The sequence below is a fragment of the Anomalospiza imberbis genome, unplaced genomic scaffold, assembly GCF_031753505.1.
Source record: "Anomalospiza imberbis isolate Cuckoo-Finch-1a 21T00152 unplaced genomic scaffold, ASM3175350v1 scaffold_69, whole genome shotgun sequence".
Lineage (NCBI taxonomy): Eukaryota > Metazoa > Chordata > Aves > Passeriformes > Viduidae > Anomalospiza > Anomalospiza imberbis.
This window is the reverse complement of record NW_027100303.1, coordinates 567,785-591,001: the sequence shown is the minus strand read 5'-3', so window position 1 is coordinate 591,001 and position 23,217 is coordinate 567,785. Positions and strand designations below refer to the sequence as shown.

At 56.3% G+C, this 23,217-nt stretch overlaps 2 pseudogenes; one reads left to right on the top strand and one right to left on the bottom strand.

Moving 5' to 3' along the window:
- The window catches only part of LOC137467576 (uncharacterized), a 441,429-nt pseudogene that overhangs the window by 724 nt on the left and 417,488 nt on the right, over positions 1 to 23,217 (bottom strand).
- Positions 18,466 to 20,784, top strand: LOC137467595 (class II histocompatibility antigen, B-L beta chain-like; annotated as a pseudogene).

The window sequence follows — 23,217 nt, the reverse complement described above, 5'->3', positions numbered from 1 at the left end:
TCAGCCCAAAAATCCTGCAAACTTCAAGACACAGATCAAAAACACCCCAAACATCACAAGTCAGCAAAAACCTCCTCCAAAACATAAAGATTCAGCTGTCACATAAAACCAAAGCACCAACATTTAGCCCAAGCAAGCTCAGAAACACCAAGATTCACCCCGTGAAAATCCTGGATCCCCCTCCACAGTCACCTGCTGCATGTGGGGGGAGCAGCGCTCCTGGGGCTGGGGGGAGGCTGCAGACACAGGGAGGGGTGGAACCTTGTGCTGCTTCCTGTTTCTGCTCCTCCTCCTCCTGTGTCTCTGCTCTTCCTCACCCTCCTCTTCCTCCTGCTATTCCTCCTTCTCCTGCACAATCGCACCTTCTCCTGCCACGTCCATCCTTTGACCATTTTGTTCCTCAACCCTGCTTCTCCTTCCCTTCTCCTCCTGCCCCCAGGCCCAGCACCCACTGCCGGCTCCCTCTTCCCCCCAAACCCACAGCATCCCAGCGCAGGGGCAGGGATGGAGCTGGGGCAGGTCGGGCTGGGGCAGCGCTGGGCTCTCGGCCGCTTCCGCCCGCACTCGGCCCCCACTGCAGCCGCTCCCGCCAGGACAGCGCGGGGGGGCCCGGCCTTGGCGCTGCCCCACTCCCACCTCCCCAAATTCCCCTCGCAGGGGCGAGGGGGCCAAGGGGGTCACAGGTGGGTTCCACGTGGGGAACGCTGGGAGCTGCAGATTGTACATGGAAGGATCAGGATTTTCATGGAAGGATCTCCAAAGAGATGATGATCCCAAAATTTCTCTGAAGGGTCCCTTGGGAGAATGTTGAGGTAGTTTGCACATTCCCCCAGAGGTAATTAAGGACATGGACACCCAGGGGAGCAATAAGGGAAGTGGAGAAGGGATTTGGACAACAGGGGATGGATGGTGTTGGTGTGCTGGGAAGGGATCGGGTGAAGGGCAGTGGGCAGCAATGTGGTGAAGGCAAGAAGCAGCAGGAGGAATCTATGTGGTAAGAAAAAGGATGATGGAAAAGAGGAAGAAGAGAAAAATACAGAGGACTGAGATATTTTTCAGCACTGTTTTATGCTCAGAATTTGCCAGCTGATCCAGATCCTTTCCATCCCGGGTTTCCAGGAGAGGAAAAGAAGGAGGTCAGGATGTCAGGGGGTTTCTCTGTGGTGGGCAGCGGCAGCACCGGGCGCAGAGGTGCGGGACCGGGAGCACGGGCTGGGGGCCTGTGGGGAGCTGCGGGGCCGGGCCGGGGCTGTGGGGCAGCCGGGGCTCAGCGCCAGGCGCTGCCTGACCCCACCAGCCCCGGGCAGGGCCGGCAGCGGCCCCCGGCCCCCAGGAGCCTGCGGGACGCCCCGGCCGCTGCCCGGCCCCGTGGAGCTGCCAGCCCTGCCCGCCGGGGGGGCCGCCTTTGGACACTGCGGCAGGACAGGGACCGGCTCTGGGATACGGGCTGGGGAGGGGACCCTGAGCACAAGGAGGAAAACAAAGACACATCTGGGAAATGCAGATTGTACATGGAAGGATCAGGGTTTTCTATTAAGCATCTGGTTTGGGTTTCTGGAGAAAAGAAAGATTTTGCAGAAAGCTCAGCAGCTCTCAGAGGATGAGCACCCACAGGCAGTGAGCGCAGCTGCAGGAGTGGCAGAAGAAGGCCCTGGAGCACTTGGGCACAAAGGCACAGCAGCTGAATGCAAGAAGGGATGAGCAAAAGGCCAAGCTGAAGGCAAAGGCCATGGCACAGCTCCTACAGCCCCTCAGGGATCAACCCCAGGGCCCAAGGGGGCCCCAGCACCCAGGGGACGGGGTCGGCCACAAGCACCTGGCAGAGGCACTGCCCTCCTGGCCAGGGGAGAGCCCACCCAAACAGCCCCTGGGAAGGAGTCAGGGATGTAAACCAAGATGCCATGGGTACGGCTTTTGCCGTTGGCTTTGGCAAGAAGAAGAGCCAGACCCAGGGCAGATATTCAATTCTCTCCTTTGCAATTGATCTTGGGAATTCCTTACCCTGGTAATTCTCCACCCAGTGCAGGGTGGGGATAAGGGATGTACATTTAAAGCAGTCTGTGGCCAGAGTCCTGTCTCTTGTGAAATCTCTCCCACAGGAAGCTGGGCTGGCACAGAGCCTGCCTTGGCACTTTGCTGTTCCCAACATCCAAGCAGGACATCGGGCCCTGCCTAAGGAGGCCAAAGCAGCACCACTGGTGGCCAAGTGGCGTGGCCCATGCCAAGTGTCCCTGAGGCCAGAAACAGCCCCCAGCACAGCTGAGCACGGGGGACCCCTCAGCCTGGGCTCCAGGGCTCTGAAGCCCCGGAGATTTGCACTTCCCGCCTGCAGCAGGAGCATGGGAGGCCCCCACGGAGCCTGCACTGAAGGCAGCGCAGCAGCAGCCAGGGCTCCACAGCGGGGCAAGCCCCTGGGCCTGCCCACACATCCTCTGCTCAAATCCTCTGCCTGGGCACCCTCCTTTGGCATCTCCAGCCACCGGGGCCAATCCTTGCTGCCACTGCTGCAGCTTCAGTGCTTTCTGGGCCTGCACTGCCACAGCTGCTGGCGAAGACAACGGCACAATTCCACCCTGGGTCTCAGCCACACTCACACACTGCGCTGCCTGGGATTGCACTGATGGAAAATACACCAGGTCATAGACTTGAACATTTCTAACATTTTATTTCTCTACTCAGCCTTGGTTTGCCTTGGCCTCAGGGAAGGAAATGGTAAAGGTTTTTTTAAGGGATGTTCCACCCCTCAGTGCAGATGAGTTTAACATCTCAACACACTGGGAATGGCCCAAAAGATTCCCACAAAGATAACGCCCAGCAGCAAACACCAACCAACACCTACTCCAGACACTGCCCCCGGCAGAGCTGGAGACACCTGCTCTGGAAAAGGCTGAGAAGGAAATCCAGCAGTTCCGACCTGATGAACAGCAGAAGCCAAGAAATCCGGGTCCAATAGGAACCCAAATACTAAAAACTGCACAACTTGAAACTACAGAACATTAAACCAATGGATTTAGATTGGTTCAGACTGTACCAAGTTTGGGGAAAATCCAGTTAAACCCACGTGTCATGGAACGATTTTCTCTGCACACCTGGGCTATGTGGGGATGGAATGATTTCTGCTGCACATCCTGGCCAGAATCAAGGAATGCCTTGACTCCTACACTAAACATATTGGTGGAATTTTTCTTTTTCCTGCACTTTCAGTGCAAAGTTTATAGCAGTAGAGTATTTTTTGTAATAATCCTACTTCTATATTGCCGGTTAGGTTTGGGTCAGGGATGAGAGAATGAGTTTTTACTCCGAGGAGAAGAGGAAAAAACTTAATAGCCTTGGAAATTTTTGTGTATGTTTGTGCGAGAGATACCAAAATTTTGGTCTGGGTTTTTCGACGTTAACCTTTAGGCTGCAATTTGGAAAACAAGAAGAGATTTAAAGTTGGCCCTTTCACTTATAAACAGTAAATAGACGATTTGAAAGAAAAAATAAAAAAAGCAGCAGGTATTGGGGGGGGGGGGCATGTGGGGCTGCTGAAGGCTGCTCTGGAAGAGAAGCTGCATTCCAGGCAGCCAGCAGAGGAGCTTTAGAAATGCAAATTAACACTGCTGGGGCAAAGTGGGGACAATGGACCTGCCTCTTCTTGCCTGGGGCAGGAATTGGGCTGATTCCCTCTGCCCCTCACCCCAAGCTCTGCCTGCCTGCACAGATGGAATCTGCACAGCTGAAGGCAGAGCCCATGGTGAGGATCTCTGACTGCAACAGAAATGGGTGAAGCTGCAAAGGGAAACAGCAAATGGAGAATGTTGTGAAAACTTCACTAAAATAAGGGGGGATCATCCCTGTGCCCACTCCAACATGTGCTGGCACTGTCTATGCTATACAGGGAGTATCAGAGCACTGGGGTTTTTGCTATAACACGTTCAGGGAAATCAGTTGGAATTCAAGTATTTGATGATGTAATTAGACAAAAGCAGTCAATTGATGCAGCCCCGGCTGGAGGGAGCAACCAAAAATGGGGAAAAGATGAACGGCCACCAGAACAAATCCTACAACACCATGGACCAGCCCCTGGGAACCCGAACCAATTCATATCAGGAGACACAGAACCCATTTATCATTTCAATGTCATCATTAGATTACAAGCTGTCCTCGAAATAAGAACCAACCAGACACCTCCAGCTCCTGACCTTCCTGCCGACCCATCCACTGAAATGAGGAACACAACATTTCACCAGGGGATGGGATCAGGTTATCTTTTCCCAGAAAAAGGAGGAGTTTGTGGAAAACTAAATGACTCCAACTGCTGTTGGCGAAGAGACGACAAAGGAAAAGCAGTGAAAAAAGATAACAAAGGAAATAGGAGAACAGTTTCTGTATTGGTCCAAACATGGAAAGGATGGGATTGGGACACGGTTTCGTGGCTCCCTGGCACACCATGGGTTAAACGAATGCTGCTTCTCCTCTTCTGTGCTACAGCAACTCTCATCTTTTTACCATGCTCTACACCTTGGGAGTGCAGCTCATCCAGCAGCTGAGCCAGGGGATGCAGGTGGCAGCCAGGCCTCCTGATCCAGAAACGGCTACAAAAGGACAGGGAATGAGGGCACCGAGAATAATCCCAAAACCAAAGAGGACCCGGGAAGAACAAAACAGAGACAATGAGTGAATCTGCCTGGAGATAGGGCCAGCGACTTGGAGATGAGGAAGTAACGGGAGAAACCATCAGTTCCAATAAATGTTACAAATGGACCCAGACAGCTGCTCAAAGTCCCGCTAAACTCCTCAACTTCCCGAAGAACAAAGACCAAACAGAGCCATGAATATCGGCTGTCATCCACAAGGAGGGGTGCATATGAACGAGGACAGGCAGCAGGCGGATCGGGAAGTCTGAACCTTCCAAGTCCCTCAGCCAGTGGGCAAAGGCAGAGGGAGATGCGGCCGGGAAAATGAGCATCCAAAGGAGGCAGCGTGCTACAACAAGGGCAGAGCCCGCATGGCAAATGCCCCACGGCCTCTCCCTCTGCTCAGCAATCGAGTCACTTTGACAGGACTCCTCGGTCTCCTCCGGCCACAGAAACCTCCGGCGACGGGAATTTCCCCGCACGGGCCCGGCCACGGGGCAGCCACCTCTGTCCCAGCCACAGCAACCGGGACGAGCCAGCGCTGCTCCGGCAGCGGCTCCTGCCCAGGCAGCGGCGGGAAGGAGACCGCGGGCAGCCGCTCCCGCAGCGCCCTCAGCCCAGGGCCGGCACGGGCCGGACACGGCACCGCCAAGCCGCCGGAGCCCCCTGCCGCCCCCTCCGCCCGCAGCGAGCCCCGAGCCCCCGCAGAACCCGGCGCGGCTCCCACCTGCGCCGGGGCCACCTCCGAGCTCCGCCAATGCCGCCTCCCCGCGCTCCGGCCGCTGCCGCCGCTCCCGGGCCCGCACAGACGCTCCGCCAATGGCGCCGCTGCCGAGCCAGGGCCGCCCTCAGGCCGCCAGCGGGGCCGTGCTTCGCCCCGCTCTCACCAATCAGCGCGCCAGAACCGCGACTGACGGCAGCAGCGGCCAATGGCAGCGAGGGGCGGGCTCTGCACACGGCACAGCCTCGCCCCGCGCTCTCAGGGCCCCCCGGGCTGTGGGAGGGCAAAGCCGGAGATGAGGAACAGCCCTGGAACGGGCCCGGGCCCGGGCCGGCATCGATCTGCAGCACCAACAAACTGCTCCGCACCTCCCGACACGGCTTTCCCGGCCCTGCGCCTTCGCCTTCGCTGCCTCCGGCTCTGCGGGAAGCCCAGCAGCCCCCTAATTCGGAGCATCCGTGCATCGCTTTGATTTCCCCCAAAAAGGGAAAACCGCCCCGAAGCCCTGTGGGGGAGTGGGGGAGGGGAGAGATTGCTGGCACAAAACTCCAAAAGCTCCGAGCAGGACAATGAGAAGTCAATGAAGAGCCTTGAATGCAGCTTTCCCCACGCCTCCCTCCTTCCAGCTGCACCTCCTCCTCCGGCAGTGCAGGAGACAGGGAATGGGGCCGTGCTCAGTTCATCCCCCGTGGCTTCTCCCTCTGCCCAGGGACAGGAGTCGTTCCCCTGCTGCAGCCTGCGGTCCCTCCCACCGGAGACTTCTCCAGGAACTTCTCCAACCGGAGTCCATCCCCTGGGGCACAGCCCCCCTCCAAGTGCTGCAGCGTGGGTCACTGTGCCACGGGGTCAGTCCTTCCAGGACAGGCTGCTCCAGCGGGGGCCCCTCTGTCCACGGCGTGACAGCCTCCTCTCAGGCATCCCCGTGCTCCAGCCTGGCTCCTCCAGGGGCTGCAGGGGGATCTCTGCATCCCCATGGATCTGCAGGGGGACCTCTGCATCCCCATGGATCTCTGCATCCAGCACTCCCGTCTTTGGAGGCACCAGGAATAGGCTGAGCTCTGCCTGAAACTCTTCTTACATTCCCCACACCCTTCCCGGCACAGGGAGGGTTTTCCCTCCTCACAGCTCCCCGGGCTGGGTTTGCAGCCCCTCCTCGTGTGGGATCTCTGGGGCTTTTCCTCCCCATTGCATTCCTGTGCCGTGGAGCCATTCCAAATGGTCTCTTCCATGAGGTTCTGTGGCATGGATTTGTTCTCCCTGGTCCCTGTCCACAGCTCAGTGCCTGGGGCAGGAAGGACAAGGAGAGTTAGAAACAGGGAGAAGGGAAAAGGAAAAGCCAGGAGAGGAAGGAAGAAGAAGGAACAAGGGAGGAAGGAAATGGGAAAAAACGTAGATGGATGAAGGACAGAATAAGGAGAGGAAGCAGGGCAGAGAAGAAGCTGGGATTTGCGTCCGTGCCAGAGGGAAGGGGAAGGAGATCCCCTCAATCCATCCCTGGCAGGACGGCGTCAGCAGCGAGGTTGTCCTGCAGCCAGGGGCGATGCTGGGCTGGGAGATGGAGCAGGAGAGAGGGGCAAAGGGGCAGTGACTTCCTCCTCACCTGCCTGGCTGTCCCAGTCTGTAGCGTCCTGGCGCTACCGAGGCCCTTGGAGTGTCCGGTACTGACGAGCCCGAAGCTCACGGCGACTTTATAAAGGTGACAAAGTAGGCAGGATGGGTCTTTGTAGGATCTCCAGCAAACTGGGTTTATTGGAACAGGAACAGGGCACACAGCTGAACAGGCTCTAGGGACAAAGAGAGGCTGCAAGCTGAGGGCACAGGGGGTTTTTATATGGGGTAGTGAGGGTGGAGCTGAGGGTCAGGGTCCAATGGATATGGGGGAAAATGGTGCAAAGGAGGGGTTAAGGGTCGTGTCAGCTAATAGGGAAACAGAGGCAGGGAAATGCAGTAAACTTGGACCAGTGGAGGGACAGAGAGAGGAGAACATTCTAGGGACTAACCAAAATAGGTGACAGGGGTAATTAGGCCAACGGGCCAATGGGGTAACATAACTTTACAGAAATCAGCATGTGCCTGCAAAGATCTATGGGAGAAGCAAGCTTCTCCCCATAACCTTGAAATCTATTCTTGTTTGGGACCAGTCCTCCACAGCTGAGGGACTGAGATTCTGATGGTAGGCTCCTGGGCCTCCACAGCAGTGCATCTTCCTTTTCCTTGTTTTCATTGCAGCGTCATTCTCCTCCACCCAGATGAAATTGAGGATTGGCAATGGCTTGCAAGAAAGCAAGGGGTGAGTACCTTGGGTTTGGTGAGAAATGAGCCTCATGCTTTAGAATTTTTAAAACTTTAAGAAGGCATAATTAGAGACAAATCAATAACAGCAGTGGGTGTTTGGCAATGGCCAGAGGCACACTGGTTAGCCATAGCAACTCTTCTTATCTATTTTTTCCATTTTATTGTTCAAAAACATATTGATAAAGGTTATACGTATTCAAACCTTTATTTGAACTCGTTTACTTGTTCCAGGAACTCTTTAAGTTGGTTTGACCCACAAGCCGCCTTTCTAGAGTACGTGCAGGAATTGTGGATTGTTGTTCTGAGGGTTTTGTGTCACTTCCTCACAACAGCCCCCTGATCCCTGGTTTCAGCTGTCAGTCTGCAGTCCCCAAGTTGGGCAACTCCCTGGGGGCTCCCCTGGCAGGGGAGACCCTCCTGGAGCAGCTCTGTGTCAGGAAGGAGAGACGCATTGGACTTCTTTGGTCTTCAGCTTCTGTTTATTGTTACCTTGTCAAAACTTCAGCACACTGTCTGCACCAGACTCTGCGAGCAGGAAAAACAGCACAAAAGTGACTAACAATCTCTTGTTACAAGGCATTTTGAGTCTAATCAAAAACTACGCTACCCAGTTAAGAAGGGACACCTAAATTATTTTCTTTTCTAACCCAATAACTGAGCCCTAAAGACCCGGATTTTTCATGTGGATTTTTCTACCCAATTACAAGATACCAGCTAAAGGCAAGAAGAAAGACGAAGAAGAAAGAAGAAGGGAACTCAAGACAACACCCTATATCCTCCATCTTGAACCCATCTATAACATACTAAAAATCCTAAAACCTAAATGTCTCACCCATGTGAAATACTACACTAGTCTCTACAATCTCTACAATCTCTTTCACACTTTTGTGGTTTCTAGTTTACCTTGAGGCTTTGGAAGTTTTCTCGATGAGCGAGGGTCAAAGTCAGTGCGCCCCTGGGGGTCAGGGCACCCCAGAGCAGACAGAGAAATATTCCCAGTGCCCTGGGTTTCCACATCAGCAGGCGACAGTTATTGACAGTTGAATGGTCAGCGGCAGGGGTCCTCATCACACCCGTTCCTTAAATGTTATCTGGCCATGCAGACGGTTTTAGCTACTTCCACAAGTACTTTAAATCAACATTAGCTGTTTCACAAATATCTCTGAGTTATTCTTGTCAGTTAGTTACAAAAATAAAAGCATTAGTTATTATTTCACAACTGCAGCAACTTCTGCAAAAGTTAACATTCCAATGCACAACACGTAGCATCCACTTCAATACTTTGCAAAAGCCAAAACTATAATGTATGTTTTTCATGCTGTCCACAAAGTAAAATATCATCCATGAATGATGTTCTGAGGACTTGAGCGACACAGGGGCCAGGGCATTGGCCACAAAATGCTGACAAATTATACTACAGCAAAAGTAGTTAAAAGTCATTACAAACTGTACTGTATCAAAATCGTTGTGATTAGGAATAAGTTGCAGAAGTCAAGACAAAATAGCAAAAGCCACCAACTACATAGTTCTTTATAACAAACCCAGGGCAGGTTTTTCCCTTGCTCGGAGCACTTGGGCCTTCCCCGGGCCCCTTCTGCCCTCTTGCAGAGCCGGTGGCATTTTCCACCACCCACAGTTTGTAACCAAGAGTCGGGTGCAGCCGAGAAGGCTCCAAGCGCCTCCTTCCAGGCTGACTCTGCAGATGCCGAGGCTGCTCTGGGCTCTGCCAGGGCTCTGCTGGGGCTCAGCTCTGGGCGAGGCTGGGCCCGCTCTCCCCTCACATTGCTCCGGGCAGCTGAGTCACACAGGGAGAAGGAAGGGACACGTCAAGGGAGTTGAGGTTTAAGAGAGTTTTTATTCAAAAAACTGCCATAACAAACAGGCTGTCATAAGAACTGTAATAAACAGGCTGTCCTAACTACCTTAACCAACTAGCACTACTAACTACCATAACTAACTGGCACTGCTAACTACCATAACTAACTAGTTTTCCTAACTAACTACTGTGACTAAACGCTGTCCTCCAGTGCTTCATCTCCTCCGCTGCTGCCTCAGTTGCTTTGCTGCGGTGATCAGAGGGGTCAGGCTGGAGAGAGGCTTGGCTGATGATAAAAATGGGTGCTGCCCAAAGGAGAAAAAAGAAAGAAATGAACCGTTACTTTCCAGAGTCAACTTCCTCACAGGCTCTGTTGCAACAGGACAAAGGGAAATGGTCTGAAACTCAGGAGAGGGAAGCAGGCTCAGACTAGGTCTGAGGCAGAATTTTTTTAGCAGGAGAGTGGGGAAGCACTGACAGAAGGTGCCCAGAGATGTGGGAGGTGCCTCCTCCCTGGGAACATCCAAGCTCAGGTCAGGCAGGGCTCTGAGCCACCTGAGCTGCTTGAAGATGGCCCTGCTCGCTGTGGGGCCCCAGGTGCAGATGACCTCGAAAGGCCCCTGCCAAGCCAAACCAGGAGAGGATTCTGCTTGCTTTGCGTGTGGAAAGCAGCGAGACCGGAGACCATCGGAGGGGGCCCCACAAGAAAACCCCTCCCTGGCGCTGCTGCTTCCCCTGCAGCCGCTTGGCATTCACCTGCAGCAGCTCCTGGGCAGACCAGCGCCGCTCCTCGTCCGGCTCCAGGCTGCACTCGAGGAAGTCCCGCAGCAGAGCCGACAGGCGCCTGGGCTCCTGCAGCTGCGGGGTCCCGTTCTGCCGGATCAGAGCGCGAGCCTGCAGGAAAAGCAAACTCAGCGCTCTGCCAGCTTCCTTCCCACCCACAAGTGCTCACATCGACCCCGGCTTCCCAGCCCCAGCTCCAGGGGCACTTTCCTCCCTGGCAGAGATGCTGCTCACAGCTCATTTTTCTATGCCAACCAAAAAACCAAACCCTGGTGCTGCCACAGCCATTGTAAAGAGCTGGTGCACTTGCTTCACATTTTCAGGTCATCCTCACAGCCAGAAGAACTGCAACAACGTAAATCCCAAAACAAATTGTGTCTGGAGACTGCAGAATATGTGTCTGTGTTGAGGCTCCAGTCCTCTGGGAATTCCCTTCCCCATGTGCAGAAACCTCCAGCTGCTGCTCCCAGTGCAGGCTCACCCTGTGCTCACAGGCCTCTGCAACCACGGGAGAATTGGCCTCTTACCATGGCCCTCGTTTCCTTGAAGTAAGGAGGTTCTCCTTCCACCATCTCGATGGTCACAATGCCAAAGGACCAGATGTCCACCTTGGGGCCGTAAGGAGAACTGGTGACAACTTCTGGGGCCATCCAGTGAGCAGTGCCCACCATGGAGCTGCGCTGGTCCTGCTCAGGGCTGAGCTGAGCGCTGAGGCCAAAATCAGCTGAGGACAGAAACAAACACTGTCAAAGGCAGCTGGAATGAGGAAACCAAGCACAAAGACTCCCCGCTCTCAGTCTGAGAATGCAGCAGTGAAGTCAGCTGGAAAAGTCCTCAGGGCTGTAGCCAAGGAAAGATGGAACTGAGCTGGACCCTTAAAGAAACCCTCAGCTTTCGTGCAGTTGCTTTTACTGATTCCCTTGGAGCTTTAGATCCCAACTCCTGCCCCTCTGGGAGGGCCATTGCCAGAGCAAAGGCACCCCTGACAGCCTGCTCCTCTCCTGAGCTCTCTGCAGGGGCAGCCGCTCTCAGCTGGCAGCAGGGGCCGGGCAGTGCCCCCAGCAGCCCTTGTGGGGCTCTGGCCGTCACTGGGAAGCAGCCCCACAGCCGCACCCCGGGAGCGCTGTGCCTGGCCAGGAACACCCACCCAGCTTGACAGAGCCGTCCATGCCCAGAAGGATGTTGGAGCTCTTCAGATCTCTGTGGATCACCCGGTTCGAATGGAGGAAATCCAGGCCCTGCAGACACTGAGAGGGAACAAGAAACACGAGGGTAAAAACCAATGGCCGGAATATATCACACAAGAAAGGACAGTTTAGAATTCTGCCAGCAGCGACTTTGCTGTGACAGGCCAGGAGTGCAGTGCAGACAAGCTCCAGGCAAACGGTTCAAGGCAAAGCTGAGAACAGCACATCAAATCCAAAACAGACAGAGAGTGCCACAACAGCAGGAAAGAGAACAAGAACAGAGTAGAAGTGCAGTGCTGCTGGCAGGCCGTTCACTGCAGGGGCTCTTTCTTCTCCAGCTCATAAAAATAACAGAGAAACAAAGCCCTGAGCCTGGAGCCACTCCTGCTCTCACGCCCTCTTGGGAAGGACCATCGTGTCCAAGGCATGGCAGTCACAGGCAGGATCCCTCACCTCCCGACTGACAGCTGCCATCTCTCCTTCAGCCATGCGTGTCTGTCTGACAACGTCCTGCAAAGTTCCTCCATCCATGTATTCCATCACCAGCCAGAGATCTCCATCAACAAGGAAGCTGGAAGAGGAAAGCAGTGGCAGGGAGACCAATGTGCAGTGCTCAATTCCCCCATGGAAAAGCCTGGAGTGGAGTTTTGTTGCCAGGTCACTTGTCAATGAGGACAGAATCCGATGGAGAGACATTCCTGCCAGGCTGCACAGCCCTTGGAATCTGCACAGTCTAAAGGAGGAGACCCCTGTGAGAAAGGAGAGGCCTGAGATGGCAAGCAGGTGAAAAATGCAGTTTAGCAAAGGCCCAGATCAATGTGGAACCACAACACTGGCCCCCAGCTGGTTCAGCTTCTGAACTCATCAGTTCCACCCTTCCCTGCAGAACAAGGCAACACAGCTCCCAGGGTTATCCAGGGGAGGAGGCCGGGCAGCACTTGGGACAAAAGGGGTCAGAAAACCTTTCAGAAAGTCCCTTCAGAAACAGGCAAGGCCAGTGACAAATGGGCAAACGAGGCATTTCTGGGAACAAGAACCTGGTCTTCCTGGCATCTGCAGCAATGGGAAAGGGCTGGGAAGAAGAAGCCAAGGGAAATAATTTCTGCTGTGGTTTACCAGCACTTGTTGTAAGACACAGAAAACAGGGTCAACTTGAAGGAAAAACCAAACCAAAGCAACAAAAGCACACGGAGGGAGCGAACTGCCAGGCTGTTGTTTTGGGAAGAATCTGCTGGGTCAGGCATTTTCAAATCAGGCTACAGACTACAGATGCCAGGAAAGGTTAAGGCAGGGCCCAGGCACGGGATAAGGCCTGAAGCACTCACCTGTCCAAAGGGCTGACAATGTTGGGGTTCTTCTTGTCCTTCAGGAGCAGGAGCTCATTCACAGCTCGTTCCCTGTTCTGCCCTCTCAGACTCATTTTCTTTATGGCCACCTGAAGGGACATTGCAGACCTTTCACTGGAGGAGTCTGTGGCAGGAGGCCGCAGCAAACACGGAGCGAGTCTTTTTGGGGCGACAGAGCCGGGCTGTGCCAAACTGCCTTGGGATGGGACACCAGAGCTCAGCAAGTGCCATTCCCACAGCCCATTGCTCTGCTCGCTGGGGGCTGCTTACAGGACACATGGCCAGAGACATTTGGCCTTGCAAGCCCTGCAGAAATGGCCCCTCAGCTGTCAGCCTCCAAGCTCTAACCACATTCTCTGCACCTACAGTCTTCTCAAATGGCCTCAACACTCTCATTATTGTTCAAACACATTCTGCAAGCAGGAGGTAATTCTGGTTCTGTGCAAACAGAGCAAAACAGCCGGGAACCCTTTAGCAGTTCTTCGGGATTTGGTCATGATTTCAGATGCAACTGCTCTGGTTGGGGTTGCACAACAAACCAAACAGACACATCCATTGCCATCCTTGCATTCCTTTGGGCACTTCAGAAGGACCAAGTCTGTCCCAGCTGTGCTCTGCAGGCTGACACGGCTCTGCCTGCAGAGGAGCAGCCTGTGCAGGAAAGCTCTGCTGGCCCCCAAAGCTGCAGCCACAGCTCCCAGCAGAGGGGAGAGCCCTGGAGAGCTGCCAGACGTGCTGGGCGTGTTGACACTGACCTCTCCTCCAGTGGCCCTGTCGAGTCCTTTAGAAATGGTTCCGAAAGCCCTGGAGACAAAACAGCAGAGAAGAAAGAAGCAGCGCTTTAGGCCCTGGCAGTGCAAGCCAGCCCAGACAGGAGATCTCTGCTGCCTGCAGCGTTCACAAACACCTGGGGGCATCGACCCTTCCAACAACAGCGCAGCAGCCACCAGCCCTCTGCCATGCAAGGTGTGCCAGAGAAAACTGAGACCCAACACCAAGGAATTGGGCTGGAGCAAATCCCAAATGTCCATGCTGCACTGCTTTAGTTCAAAACCTGAAGTGAGCAATGGGAGTCTAAAGAACTGGAAAAGAATGCATTCCATCCTTTTCCATTTCCTGCCTAAGACCTGCAGGATCCACAAGGGCCCTGCCATCAGGCAGGTGATTCATTTTCCCCCAGAGTGCATCAGCTCTGTGTCTGTTACTGAATGTATGGGCTCTACTACCTGTGCTAGAATAGAGCACTTATTAGTTCAGCTCTGGTTTCTGTTTCTAAACCATTAGGTTGTTAATCCTGACCGGAGGATATTTTTTGAAGCAAAATATTTGAAAGAAATCTCCTTGAGAACTGTTTTCTGACGGTCACCAGATGGTGAGTGGCTCTTTTAGGCAATCCAATTCCAGGGACACAAGGTCTTCCAGGTCCTGCTCCTTGCTGCAGGCAGGACACTGCCAGCCTCAGGGGCCTTTGACGGTGCCTTCTGAGCACAGGTATCAATTCTGATCAGGACTGAGGGACAGCAGGATGGCACCCCAGTGTCTGGAGGTGTTTGGAGCTCTCCTGACTTCTCACTTGATCCTGCACCAGCACAACACCTGGGCCTGCTTGTGCAGAAGTAACTGCCGTGCACTTACCCTTGGCCAATCTGCTCCACTTCCAGGTATTTCTCGGCAGGCTCCGCCAGGCTCACGGTGTTCCCTGAAAGAAACCACGTGGAAGACGCTCCCTCCCAGAGTGAGAGCCCGCCTTGCAGCAGAGCCAGAATGCAGCCCCCCTCCCTGGGGCCGTCAGCCCCTTGGTCTCAGCTGGGGAAGGACAAGAAATGACCCTGGCACATTCAGCTGCAGAGCAGCACTGGGTGCAGCTGATGCCGAGACACACACACAGCACCCTGCTCTGGCACACAGGAACACAGCAGACGTACTCAGCTGCATCAGGCACCACTCCCCTCTCCCCTCTGGCTGCAGGGCTGTGCTGCTGTCAGAATGTTCAGCCCAGGATCCCACAGCCGAGGGAGGTTCAGTGTCCTCTTCCCAAGCACAGGGAGCTTCTCTGTCCTCTTCCCAAAACGCTGCAGGTTCTCCGTCCTCTTCCCAAAACGCTGCAGGTTCGCCATCATCATTCCAAGCCCGGGGACGTTCACTGTCCTCTTCCCATGTTGGGGGAAGTTCACCCTCCTCTTCCCAAGCCACAAGATGTCCTCTGTCCTCCTTCCACGCCGGGAGATGTCCACTGTCCTTGTCCCACACTGCAGGAGCCTCACCGTTGTATTCCCACAGCGCGGGATGTTCACCCTCGTCTCCCAGAGCAGCGGGAAATTCACTGTCATCTCCCGGCACTGAGGGACGTTCACCATCGTCCCCTGGAACAGCGGGAAGCTCACTGCTGCCTTCCTCCTCTTTGGCCACTTCTTTGGAAGCAGAGGGAGCCATAGGAGGTTCTGGTGCCGCTTTTGTGCCCTGTGGACAGAAAGAAAAGGAGAAAACTCCCAGGGATCCCTTTGCTGCTGCAAGGACACTGACAGGAACTTTCCTTCAGCCTCCCAGGCTGGCACTCGGCTGCCACATGCCGAGCTCACAACTTGCTGCACAATTCCAAACACCAAAGGTTCCTTTCCCACTCACCGAAGGAGGAGCTGCTCGGGATCCACTCATGAGGTGCCCTGCAAGGGAAGAGGGAACATGAACCAGATGCTGTCAGGAAAAAAACTGCCTGTGGTGGGAAATGCCCCGGAGCAAGGCAACCCCGAGAGAGCATTTTGCTTTCACAGCGTCCCTCCAGGAGCCACAGTCCCTTCCCACAGCAAGAGAACAGCACAAAATACTGGGCTGGGTCAGCTCTTGGCTGGACAGGCAGTTCCAGGCTCTGCTGCCACAGACTCCCCGCTTGAGGGAACAGAACCCCCCAGGGCTCATTGCAAATGCTGTGCACGCCCCGCTGGCTGCAGACACCCCCTTTTCCAGCTGCAGCTGCTGCCAGGAGCTCTCCCAAAGCAATGGTGTCTTCATGGCAATTTGGTTCCAAAGTCAGCTCAGGCCCAGAGGAAGAACAGCAAGCACACAGCAAGCCCAGAGACACAGCACCAAGGGAAAACCTCGACTTACGTGCCAAGTGGGTTAAAAAATACCCCGCATACGCCACAGAGTACAGCGTGCAAACTGCAGCAGCCACGTGCTGGATCATTTTGGCTGCGCTGCACACATCTGCAGACTGTAGCCCTGCAGGCACAGAAGGACACCCGTCAGGGCTGGGCTGGCTGCTGAGAATGCCTCGGGCAGGAGGATCCTCCGGCAACGAGCAGTGCCCAGAGCCACTCTGGACACTGAGGCCTCCGTGTGCCACAGCAACGGGAACACCTCGGGGACGTGGCAGTGCTCCTGTGACATCACAGCAGCAGCTCACGCAGAAACCGCCTGGAAGGTTCTCCTGTGTCACAAAGGAGCACAAAGAACCCTCCCAGGGCACAGCCTGTTGCCCAAAGGATCCAGGAGGAGCTCTGAAAATGCAGCAAAAAAGGACACCCCATAGCCCAGCCTGAACACTGAGGAGGAACAAGGACGGCACCAAAGCAGAGCAAACATGACCTTTAGTCACTGACACTTCTGGCTAAAACCAGCAAGCCGTGTTCCATCTGGGATCTTTGTTCTCGTTCTAAAAACAAGCAAGGTTCTCCACTCTAAATATAGAGAAGGCAGGAACTGGGCAGGAGGTGGGATGAGAAAGGAGGACAAGGGAGAGGGGAAAAGGAGGAGTAGGAAGAGGAGGAGCAGGAGCAGGAAAAGGAGGAGAAACAGGAGGTTCCAGTGCCCCCTGTGGCCACAGCACCCTTGGCCCCGGGACCATCGCCCCCAGCTCATCCTGCAGGTGGGAGGGGAGGGGGAGCTTGTCCCAAATCTATCAGGGGGTCCCTGAGAGGGTTTTTTTATTGGGGTGTGTTTGGAGCTTGCAGACTGTGGAATTGAGCCCCAAATATCGTCTGGGAGGCCCAAATAGACCCTGGGAGATTTATTTCTCTCTGTGTGTGTGTGTGTGTGTGTGTGTTTGTCTGTGTGTGTGTAGGTTTGGATCTTGCAGGACCCCAGAGCTGAGCCCCTTGGGGGGATCTTTGGGAGTCCACGTGGCCACTGCCCAGGGCCACCAGGGGGAGGACATTGGTCCTGGGGACCCCCGGGGGAGCAGAGAAGGGGAACCCCTGGGACCCCCGGAGTGGGGAGAGCAGAGAGGGGTGATCCTGGAGCTGGGGGACCCCCGGCTGGCTGGAAAGTGGGGGAGCCTGGAGAGGAGGGAGTCCTGGGACCCCTGGGATCTCAAAGTAGATCATCAAGGCAGAAGGGACCCCATGGACCCCCAAAAGCCCCTGGATCATCCCTAAGCAGGACGCCAGAGAAGGGGGAACCCCTGGAGCCATTGGACCCCCATCATCCCAAGGAAAGGAAACCTCTGGAACGACAAAAGTGGAGAGATCAGAGATCGGGAACTCCTGGGAGAGTTGTTTTGGGCTGAACCTTGATATAGTGGAGATTTCCATGGACACAAGACTCCTGCTGAGTTCCAGGGATGGATTTGGGCAGTGAGGAGCCTCTACTCCAAGGCGCTCCCACCTTGGTTTTCCCCAAAGAAGGATTTGTCATTCCCAGGGTGTGGCTGGATGGAGAAGAAGGAAAAGCCCTGGAGATCCTGCTGGAGGAGGGGTTGCACAAGTCACAAGAAGCCCCACAAGTGCAAGGAATGTGGGCAGGGTTTCAGCTGGAGCTCCACCCTGATGGAACTCCAGAACATCCACACTGGGGAGAGGCCCTGTGAATGTGGGGAGTGTGAAACAGCTTCAGTGGGACCTCTGACCTCATCAAGCACCACAGGATCCACACTGGGGAACGGCCCTATGAGTGCTTGGAATGTCAGCTTCAGGTGGAATTCAGAGATCGTCACTCACCAGCACTTCCACACCAGGGAGAGGCCCTGTGAGTGCCCCGAGTGCAGGAAGAGCTTCGTGCGCTGCTCCAGCTCCATCCCCCATGGGAGGATCCACGTTGGATGATCCCCAGTGAGCCCCGTTGGGCAGAGCCCCGGTGACCCCGTTCTGGGTGATCCTGGTTGGGTGGGGGGAAGGTGTTGGAGAGATTTCTTTCCCCTCTGCTTGTCCTGGTGTGATTTGGTTGGTAATAAATTCCCTCCCTGTGCCCGGGCCGGGTCTGTTGTGCCCGTGCCGGATTTGCTGAGGGATCTCTCCCGCTCCTTGTCCCCAGGCAGGAACCCTCGGTTCCATTTGCTGTCCCTGTGCGGCTGCGGGGGGCAGGGACAGAGCGGCTCTGGGGGGTGCCTGGCATGGGGCCAGCGTCACCCCTCGCCACGGGCACCCCTGAGACCCCGCGCAGCCGGGCACACATTTCTGGGCACAGCTGAGCTCCCAGCTGCGCAGCGCCCCAAGGCTCCCCGTGCCTGGAAAAGCCCCAGCCGGGGCTGCAGCGTCCCGGAACCGCTCAGCCAATCCAAACGCAGCCAAAACGCGCTGCAGCCAATGGGAGCGCGAGGAGTTGAGGAGTCATCGGTTGTGTGGCAGAGCCTCGGCAATCGGTGCCCAAAAGTGCTCGGAGCCAATGAGAGCGCGCGGCGCTGCTGAGCCCGCGCTGCTCCGGACTGGTGCTGCCAGCGCAGCGCGGCCGCTCTGGGGCTGGTGCTCCCTGGGCGGCGCTGGCCATGGGGCGAGTGGCGGCAGCTGGGGCCGTACTGGTGGCACTGGTGGTGCTGGGAGCCCCCCCGGCTGCGGGCGCGGAGCTCTCGGGAGAGCGGGGGGGGGGGCGGGAGGCGGTGGGACAGGGGGGAGAATGGGGAAAAGGGGGCGGTGGGAGCCCGAAATTGCAGGGGCAGGAGGAGGAGGGGACCCCGAAAGGAAGAGCGGGAGGGGCTGAGGATTGGGAGCAGGTGAGGACGGGGTGGGAGAGGGTGGGAAAGTGGGGAAAAGGGGAGGGTAGGACCCCAAAACTGAGCGGGAAGGGGGGCTGGGCTTTTGGGAAATTATGTTTAAAAGGTTGGGATAGAGGAAAATGAGTAAATGGGACCTCAAAACTCATCTGGGGAGAGGATGAAAGTCGGAGGGGAGAGGATGTGCAAGGACAAATGGGGGAAGGGTGGAAAAGAGGAAGTGGCAGCGCGAGCAGGAGGGATCCATGGTCGTCCTGGGGCACAGGGGGTACGGAGTGGGGATCCGGGGTGGATCTCGGAGCTCTGGGGGTACTGGGGGGGCACCCCCGGACCTGTGTCCTGCACACACAGGGGTGTTCCAGTACGTGGGAAAGTCCGAGTGTCACTTCATGAACGGCACGGAGAAGGTGAGGTACCTGAGCAGGTTCATCTACAATCGGGAGCAGTACGCGATGTTCGACTGCGACGTGGGGCACTTTTTGCGGTTCACCCCCTATGGGGAGACAGCAGCCAGGTATTGGAACAGCGACCCAGACGTTATGGAGCAAAAAAGGGCTGCGGCGGACTGGCTGTGCCGGTACAACCACGAGTATCTCAGCCCGTTCCTCACGGAGCGCCGAGGTGAGCGCGGGGCAGAGCGTGTCCCCTCGGGCCCTGCCCTGGCAATGACCCTGGAGCCCCTCAAAACCTCCCTGGGATCGGCCCAGAGCCCTCAGCCCTCCTTGTGCCCATCCCCGAGACCTTGTGTCCCTGCCACTGACCCCCGTGGCTCTCCCAGTCCATCCCAGTCTCTCCCAGTGCCTCCCGGCTGTCCATCTCAGCCTAGCGTGGTGCTGCCGCTCTCAGCCAATCAGAGCGCGTGTCTCTGATGACTCATCAGTTGCCAGGCAGACCCGCAGCGCCGAGTGCCCCGCACTGGACTCGGCCTCCCAGTGCCGCGCGCTTCGTTTCCAGTTCCTCCCAGTGCCGCCCCAGTCCCTCCCAGTCCATTCCCAGTTCATTCACAGTTCACTCCTAGACCTCCATCCTCCCTCCCAGTGCCCCCCATCCCCTCCCATCTCTCTGAGTGCCACCCCAGTCCTTCCCAGTCCATTCCCAGTCCCTCCCTTCTCTCTCCCAGTTCCCCCCAGCTGATCCCAGTCTGTCCCCGCTCTCTCCCAGTGTCCCCAGGCGTATCCATCTCGCTGGTGCCCTCGAGCTCTCAGCCCGGGGCTGCTCCGTGATGGATTTCTAGCCTGCCCACACCCAGCTGAGGTGGTTCCAGGGCCAGCAGGAGCTCTCTGTGGTGGCCACCGACATGGTCCCCAACAAGGACTGGACCTACCAGCTCCTGGTGCTGCTGGAAACACCCCCCTGGTGCGGGCTCACCTGCAGCTGGCAGGTGGAGCACGTCAGACTGGAGCACCCCCTGAGCTGGCATTGGGGCACAGGGGAGGAATTGGGGGCGCTGGGAGAGCCACTGGGATGTGCTGGGAGCAACTGGGAGGGAGTTGGAGACAGCCTGGTTTAAGCTGGGAGAGGGGCTTGGAGGTGTGGAAGGGCTGAGAAGTGATTTCAAGGATGCTGGGGAGGGTGGGATGGGGTTCTGGGGGCCCTGGTGGACACTGGGAGGGAGTTTGGAGGTGTTGGGTGTGACTGGGAAGGATTGGAGTGAGTCTAGAGGAGCTGGAAGGAGATTGGGGATGGAAAAGCAGAGGTTGGGATGAGGTTGGTTGTGCTGGGAAGAGACATGGAGGGGTCAGGGTGACTCCTGGTGAGGCTGGGAAGGGACTGGGACAGGGTTTGTGCGTCCTGGGGCGGTGCGAGGCAACTGGAAGGGGGCTGTGGGATCCTGAGAAGGATGGCCAAGGCTTTGGTGGGTCCTGGGGAGGCCGGGAAGGGATCGGGGGAAGGTTTCAGGGGGTTCTGGGTGGGATGGGGGTGACTGGGAAGGTACTTGGAGGTGCTTGGGGTGTCTCTGAGAGGTTTTGGGGGGTCCTTACCCCTGCAGACCCCCCAGAGATGCCACTGGATGCCGCCCGCAGCAAGATGCTGTCAGGGATCAGGGGCTCTGAGTTGGGCTTCGTCTTCCTGGCGCTGGGGCTCAGCTTCTAGGAGCGTGTGTGCTCCTTCCCTGGGGCTCCAGCCCGGTGTCACCCCCTTTTCTCTGCACACAGAGCTCCTGAGCCGCCGCAGGCTGCAGCCCCTCCCCGTGGTCTCGGGCCCGGCCGGGACCCCCCGCTCCGTCCCCACGCTGATTTTGGGGGGGTCGTGTGTCCCCTCAACCCTGCTGTCACTCTGCCCCTGCCCGCCTGCTCCCAGTCTTCCCTGTAAAGCTTCCCAGTTAAACCCAGCCCAGGTTATGGGGGGCAGTGGGGAGGGACTTGGGGGGACCCCACGCGGGGGCCGGGACTGGGCAGGGAGGGTGGGGTCCAGGTGGGGAACACTGGGTGCTGCGGGTCTGCCCGGCAACTGGTGAGTCATCAGCCCCGCTCGCTCTGATTGGCTGACTCTTGTCCATCGCGTTCTCTCATTGGCTGAGGAGAGGCCCGGGACTGGAGAGAAGCAACGGCAGAGATCCCGCCCCGAGCACCGGCACGGGGACAACAGACCCAGCCTGGGCACACGGAGGGAATTTATTACCAACCAAACACAGCAGCACAAGCAGAAGGGAAAGAAATCCCTCCAACACCTTCCCCCCACCCAACGGGGATCACCCACAACAGGGCTTATCCACGATGGAGAGACGGGGACAGCCGAGTTTAGACCAGAAGCCAATTTCATTGAGGGTACCAGGTGTTTATACAGGGTTTTACTTGTGTGGTGCTCAGATAGGGCTCGATGTTTGCTAACAATTTCCCATTGGTTACACATTCTTCATGACATCATGGCACCTGGGAACATTATCTTATCACAAAGTCTCACAACAGGTTGCTTGGTCACTTCTTGCCCAGGGAGACTTAAACTGTGTCTGTGTCTCCCACAGTTGCTGCTCAGTCAGGCCTCAGATATCGGCCCCTTTATCAGCTCCATTGTTTTCCTCTCTGTTTTATTCCCCATTCAGGGGCACCAGGACTCTGCCCAACGGGGGTCACTGGGGATCATCCAGCCTGGATCCTCCCATGGGGGATGGAGCTGGAGAAGACCATGAAGCTCGGCCCTCACTCGGGGCACTCACAGGGTGAGTGGTGCCTCCGTTGGTGTTTGGTCAGGTCTGAGCTCCTGGAGAAGCTCTTCCCACACTCCCCACACTTGTAGGGCCTCTCCCCACTGTGGATGCGCCGGTGCCTTGTGAGGTGGGAGTTTTGCTTGAAGCCCTTCCTGCAGTCGGGGCAGCGGAAAGGCCTCTCCTCTGTGTGAATCCGCTCATGTCTGAGGAGATCGGAGCTGGTCTTAAACCTCTTCCCACACTGGGGACACTCGTAGGGCCTCTCCCCAGTGTGGATGCGCTGGTGTCTTCTCAGGGAAGAGCTCCACCCAAAGCTCTTCCCACATTCCAAGCACTCGTAGGGCCGTTCCCCAGTGTGGATCACCTGGTGCTGGCTCAGGCCAGAGCTGTCATTGAAGCTTTTCCCACAATTCCCACACTCATAGGGCCGTTCCCCAGTGTGGATTCTCTGGTGCTGGAGCAGGTTGGAGCTGAGGCTGAATCCCAGCCCACATTCCAAGCAGGTGTAGGGCCTTTCCCCAGTGTGGATCACCTGGTGCCGGATCAGGCCAGAGCTATGCCTGAAACCCTTCCCACACTCCCCACACTTGTAGGGCCGTTCCCCAGTGTGGATCCTCTGGTGCTGGATTAGGTGGGAGGTCCGACTGAAGCCCTGCCCACATTCCAAGCACTTGTGAGGCTTCTCCACCAGCTTTGGGCTCCGGCAGGATCTCCGGGGCTTTTCCTCCTCCTCCATCCAGCCACACCCTGGAATGAAAAATCCTGGTTTGGGGAAAAAACAAAAGGAGAGCACATTGGACTGGAGGTTACTCCCTGCCCTACTTAATCTCAGGAAGTCATTGGGAATCTTGTGTCTGTGAGAACCTCCAAAAAACCAAGCATCACCCCAGAAATCCTGCAAACTTCAAGACACGGATCAAAAACACCCCAAACCTCATAATTCAGCAAAAACCAAAACCTTCTCCAAAAGATAAAGATTCAGCTGCCACATAAAACCAAAGCACCAACATTTAGCCCAAGCAAGGCCAGAAACAACAAGATTCATCCCGTGAAAATCCTGGATCCCCCTCCACAGTCACCTGCTGCATGTGTGGGGGAGCAGCACTCCTGGGGCTGGGGGGAGGCTGCAGATACAGGGAGGGGTGGAACCTTGTGCTGCTTCCTGTTTCTGGTCCTCCTCCTATGACTCTGCTCTTCCTCCTGCTATTCCTCCTTCTGCAAAATCCCACCTTTTCCTGCCACGTCCATCGTTTGGCCATATTGTTCCTCAACCCTGCTTCTCCTTCCCTTCTCCTCCTGCCCCCAGGCCCAGCACCCACTGCCGGCTCCCTCTTCCCCCCAGACCCACAGCATCCCAGCACAGGGGCAGGGATGGAGCT